The 5,638-nt window shown below is 36.9% G+C and overlaps 1 protein-coding gene across 2 annotated transcripts in view; it reads right to left on the reverse strand.

The window, feature by feature from the left end:
* Nucleotides 1-3,167: 3,167 nt before the first annotated feature.
* LYPLA1 (lysophospholipase I) overlaps nucleotides 3,168-5,638 on the reverse strand; it is a 13,911-nt gene continuing 11,440 nt past the window's right edge. For both annotated transcript variants that reach the window (XM_009332058.1, XM_009332059.1), the window contains exon 9: nucleotides 3,168-5,024. The gene's annotated coding sequence lies outside the window, so the exon portion shown is untranslated. The remainder of the gene's footprint in view (nucleotides 5,025-5,638) is intronic.

Consider the following 5,638-nt stretch of genomic DNA (forward strand, 5'->3'; position numbering starts at 1 on the left):
TCGCAGCGTCTGCCAGCTGAAAGGCCTGCACGTACACAGACATCTTAAAAGCGGTTAAAATTATTTGGGAGCTAGATAGGATCTTCCCACAGGTTAGATCTGGGCCATGAACTGGACAAGCATACAGAAACTTTGCAGCTTTTTTGTTTGTACTGCCCAAGGGGGGCGGGGGGGACGGACGGGACACCAAACAGCAAAGGAATGATTCCTTAAGGAAAAGAATACCTTTTCTTTCAGGGACAGATTTTGGGGAGAAAAAAAAAAATACAGCAGTGCTCACCACAACATTTAAGGGATTGTGCCAGTTCAGGTTTAATTCCATTTTGTCTAGATGCAGTAACCTAGTACCTGTAATAATCAACTCAGGTTAAATAAGATGCTAACCTCAAATGAAATCTATCATAATTTCTCCCACAACCACATGAGTGATAAAAGCAGTACACAGTGTGTTAGCAGCTGAGAGCTATTGCTACACCGTACGGTAAACAAGCTTGTACGTGTTCTACAGTAGGTGCAAGTTAGGTCAGGTATAACGCTATCAGAAAACTAGAAATCTCAGATCAGTCGGTATGGTTAGTTTGAACGTATTTAAGTTCTGGAATGAAGTCCTCCGGTATGAATTTCTTTAAAAAAAATACAATTCAACACCTTCTTCACTGGAAATGTATGGAAAGAGTTAAGGCAGATGAAATCTATTAACATCCAAAATGTATCAGGTAAGGAAATGATAATTGTAAATTAAATGCTATATAGCACTTAGAAAAGGCCTGCTGCAGGACAGTAAGGGGAATGCAGGTCACACTTGTTTAACATCTAAACTAATAAAAGTAGCATCAGAGAAATATTTCAGTAGGGAAATCAAAGACTAACCAGATGGTAACACATATCCTTTTTTTGCCAACGGACGCATTAAAAGAAAACAAAATACAGCTCACGTTATTTGTACTGCATGCTACAATATCAGAATGATACTCAATTAACTGAACCAGTACTAACCAGATTCTTTATATTAGCTGCTCTATCATCCTCAGGACAGCAATTCTTTATCGCAAAGAACTACGCAGCACTCTCCACGGTTGTTCTCTCTTAGCTGGTTCTAAACCAAGCAGCTTTGTACAGCATCAATCTCTTCTACAACATGCCGTTGTAAGTCCAAAGAACAGTAGGAGAGGGAAAAAAGACCAAACAAAAGTTAAAACTACGCAACCTTTTCCTTTCTGTTTAGCTTCTTTCTCCTAAATAAACCCATTAGAAAGAAGAAATAACACACTATTTGTTGCACTGCATTTACCTGTTACAGCATATTCTCATGGTTCTTTTCAAAGATTTTGTAATAGGTATCGTACACCTGCTGCTGCAAAGAACCAGCACCTAACTCACTAGAGCCTGTCATTTGCTGGACCACAGGACCTTCCACATTACTAAGACTTAATAGGCAGAGATGACTCTCCTAAGCGGATGCATATATGGAATGTTGCAGGTTTTTCTAACTAGTCTCCTTTGTTATGAGACACCATATTGAGAAAAGGAGCAGGGGGGGGTGGGAAACAGTAGCACGCACAAAATTTGTAGCGAAGGATCTCTCAACTCCTATCAAGGCACTTAAAAGATTCCATTTTCAGGACTAATATTCTGTATAGAAAAAGCTCCTCTAGTCAAGTGTTAACACAACTCTGCAAAATATAAAATCCACAGCATTCCAAAAGGTTTCGTGTAACCCTGTGTTACACCCATTATGCCTCTCCTCTTGATTTGAGCCCTCAGTGTAACAATGACTTAGGCCTACCAAAACAGAATTTCAATTGGTCTGAATCAGCCAGCTGATCCCTGATCTTTGCAGGGGAAGAAGAGACAAATCCAACCATAAATGAGGGGAGCTGTAGCAAATGGAAGTTCCGATTCCTCTTGATGGCAAGATTTTCCTCAAAACTTCCTAAAACAGTAACATCCATCTTCATTAGTTGTTTCTATTGCTCTTCAACAGATAGGTTTGTTTGGTTTGGTTTTTTTTTTTTTTTTTTTTAATTTCCTCAGAGTAGCTCTAGATCATAATATAAAACGGCCTGAAGTTAGACCAAGTATCATTTTCAGATTCTGGCGTTTGCAGTATGTTAAGTTCATTTTCAAAATGTCTTCACTTTTTTTTTTTTTCAACTTAGAAGCAGTAACTGGAGGCAGTTAAACATGAAAAATAAAAAATATTTAAGAAAATGGTTTTGGTTTTGTTTTTTTAAAGGTCATATTCTTAGACTGTCACTTAGATAAGCCATGTTCTCTATTCTGGGGCAACCTCTACTTATTTTTTGTACATAGACTGAAAATATTTAAGCCTTTTAAAGATCCCCAAAAATAATTTTAAATACTACAACATAGCTAGCAAGTGATTTCAAGTAGAAGCTACTTGAAGAGTTTGCTCGTATTCACAACCAGGGAACATTCAAACTCCAACTTTTAGACTCCATCTGCTCCATCTGTTAATGCAGACAAGTAGCCTTTTAAAAAAAGAACCTTGAACGACCCCTGAGGGAAGTCTACCTCCTCCACACAGAGAAGCTGAACCTCCCACTTAGATGCCTGAAGCAAGGTTCACTACACCTCAGCAAACTGGCTAGAAGTTTTAAGTTTTACAAGTTTTGCAGAGAAAAAGGAGGCAATGGGTTCTTCTTTTCTAGTAACTGGAACTAAGAGAAAACCATTATCTACTGATTCACTTTGTGGATGTCTGTTAAATTATACAAGTACTTCACTTAAATCAGCTTTAATCAGCTACATCAAAGGCACTTGTTTCACTCAAAGAGAATTAATAAACCTGTTATCCCAAAGGTGGTAACATGAAAGTAGCAAGCAATGAAAACAAAAAGAAAAAAAAAGGGGGGGGGGAATAATCTGTTCTACAGCTATTACTCTTCAAAGAATCCCATTTCCAAGTTAACCAACAGACATCCTGAAAACTTCTTGAGTCACCTTCTTCCCTTACACCAGCGGCCTCATACTGTATTTGATAAAGTTTAATACAATAGTACATTGTAATTTTTTACTGTGCTAATTCTAGGCAACGTTTCTCCTCATAGTTATCTCCTCAGGGATGCCAGGGCTGAAAGTAAATAGAAACTGAAGATGACTCAAAAGTTTTTCATAAAATATAAACGAACAAATTACTCTGTCTAGTATTGCATCTTTATTGTTACTAGCTATTCTTATACCCTTAAGTTGCCACAATATATTCACATACAGCACTGCATCTGACGTGCATTTCCACACATCCATGAACTTCCTAACTGTACTCCACACTGATTTTTAGACATCACAGTCTACGGAGACAAGCAGCCTTTTATAGCTGCTTTAAACTGCTTGAGGGGGAAGGTCTGCCTTTACTACCTGTACACCCCATTGCCTCTCAAGTTTCTTCAGCATCTCTTCCCAGATAATCTCAAGTTTTCTCTAGAGTGCCCCACACTACGTGCACCACTGATCAGCCTCAAATATTACAGTTAGCCTAAAGAGCACATGTAACCCCTGACCTGAAAACTGCTTCTTTAACAAATATGTTAAGTGGTACGTATGCTATGCCTAATATAACTTCAAAGGCTCCCCGACACCGCAGAACCCCCAGAGAAAGGTGCGGCAGTACACAGTGAGAAGACTTTGGCTCTTCAGTGCCCTAGAATAAAGCTACTAGAAAATATTTTAATTTCCTTTATCTTTCAAAATTACTGCAAATTCCCAGAAAACAAGTTAAAATAAAATTAACCCAGAACATGAAAAAAATGAAGTCATACTTAGCATTCTCTCAACAAGGTAGCAAAACATAAATTGGTGATTTTTTTTTTCTTTTCAGTAACTACAAATCATCGTTCTTTTGTATTATAGCATCATGCATACATTACCATGCAATACATTTGCAAGAAGCCTCTAAAGTGCCCATTTCAACTGCACATGAAAGCTTGACTTCTTTCAGGTAAGTATGGAAAAAGTCTGTAGTACTTTCCCAAACACTGATTGAAATTTATTTCACAATGATAAAAATGGAAGGATTTTACATTTTCCTTACTACAGAAATAATTTCCAAAGTTAAGATTTTTTTATCATAAATAGAATGAGTAAACTAAGTAAATTACATCTTAGATGTTTATATTAAATATGAATGGCTTATACTTCATAACACAAAGAGTAAGTGTTCAGTATTTCTTTATGAAATTTAAGATACACAGGCCTTGTACATATGGCTTCATTAACATCTTATACAGTTTGTTCTCAGTCACATCCATCAACACAAATAGCACCTCTACATAAAAGATGGATCCTAATGATTTCAATGAAGTGCAGTATACTCCATTAGAGAGAACATGTTTTAATTAACAGTTCTAATACCAGTAACAGTGTACAGTACTTTTACCAATCCACTGTGTTGTAATTATACAAGATAGGAGGAAGAGACCAAATCATACAGCCCTCACCACAGTACAGACCCCAGTACAGGTTTACTTCAAGAATGGCTGGAAGATTCGGCTTATAATACATAATTCAACATGTTTGTTAAAAAGTGGGCAACATATTCCAACAAGAAGTCAGACTTCTGACTGTACAAAACTGCAGTCAAATTTAAGTACCATTTTGAAATTAAAAATGCATTAGGGAGTTAGATACCCATTGAAACAAACTGATCTGCAAGCAAGGTATTTTTGTATCAATGTGACTTTCACATTTAGAAGACGGACAGTCCAACTGCTCCATTTTAATAGAATATTATGAAAACCCCCACACCAGACTGAGCTATCATTCAGCCTAAAAATACATGCAATTATGACAACAATCCCAGCACCAAATCACTTCAGGTAGTGATGAAGTTCACTACAAGATCATACACACAGCTTTCCAACCAGCTGGGAAGTTACAGAGGACAGGAGCTCAACGTACACACTGTAATATGGGAGGAGACAGGATAGGCTTCAAATACATTCTTGAAGTTTCCTCTAGCTTCTGGGCTCTTTAACAACCCCCAAATACAACATACTCATATACCCCTGCAAAAAAAAACAACTTGAGGGGAAGAATTCTTCCTAGAATACAGAAATTCGAAATAAGTCACAACATTTACTTACATTTACTTTGGTAACACAGCTCTTTTTAGGTAAAGCAAGCAGCAAAACAACAGTAGGAAGAAAATCGTGTTATGATAGCTGAATATTTGAACAAAAGTTAGCACATAAAGCATTTCTAGAAAAACATCTGAAAGCGTTATGAAGACAGCAGTTGAAACTGACTTGAATTAAAATGCTTAAGTACTAGAAACTGCCCACAAGCTGTGAACACTGTTTGCCAAACCAAAGAAAGTGGTTTTGAAACCATCAGTCCTAAAGCTAGGACTGATCTCATTTTAACATCTTAGAAATATTTTTTTAAACTCATTCCAACAGAAGAAAGAATATGTGAAACGAGCACACAGTCAATTAGAAGTTGAACAAGACAGCTGAACAGCATTATCAAACAATTTACAAACAGAACAAGAAAAAAATAAAGGAAAAATTAGAAGCCTGTGCAGAACTTTGGAAACATGCCAATATTCAGGGAATTATTTAGACAACAGGGGAATGAGGATAAATCTAAAGACTAGGAGAAATAACATATAGTTTGCTTA

Source organism: Pygoscelis adeliae, unplaced genomic scaffold (genome assembly GCF_000699105.1).
Source record: "Pygoscelis adeliae isolate BGI_AS28 unplaced genomic scaffold, ASM69910v1 Scaffold98, whole genome shotgun sequence".
NCBI classification, from domain to species: Eukaryota; Metazoa; Chordata; class Aves; order Sphenisciformes; family Spheniscidae; genus Pygoscelis; species Pygoscelis adeliae.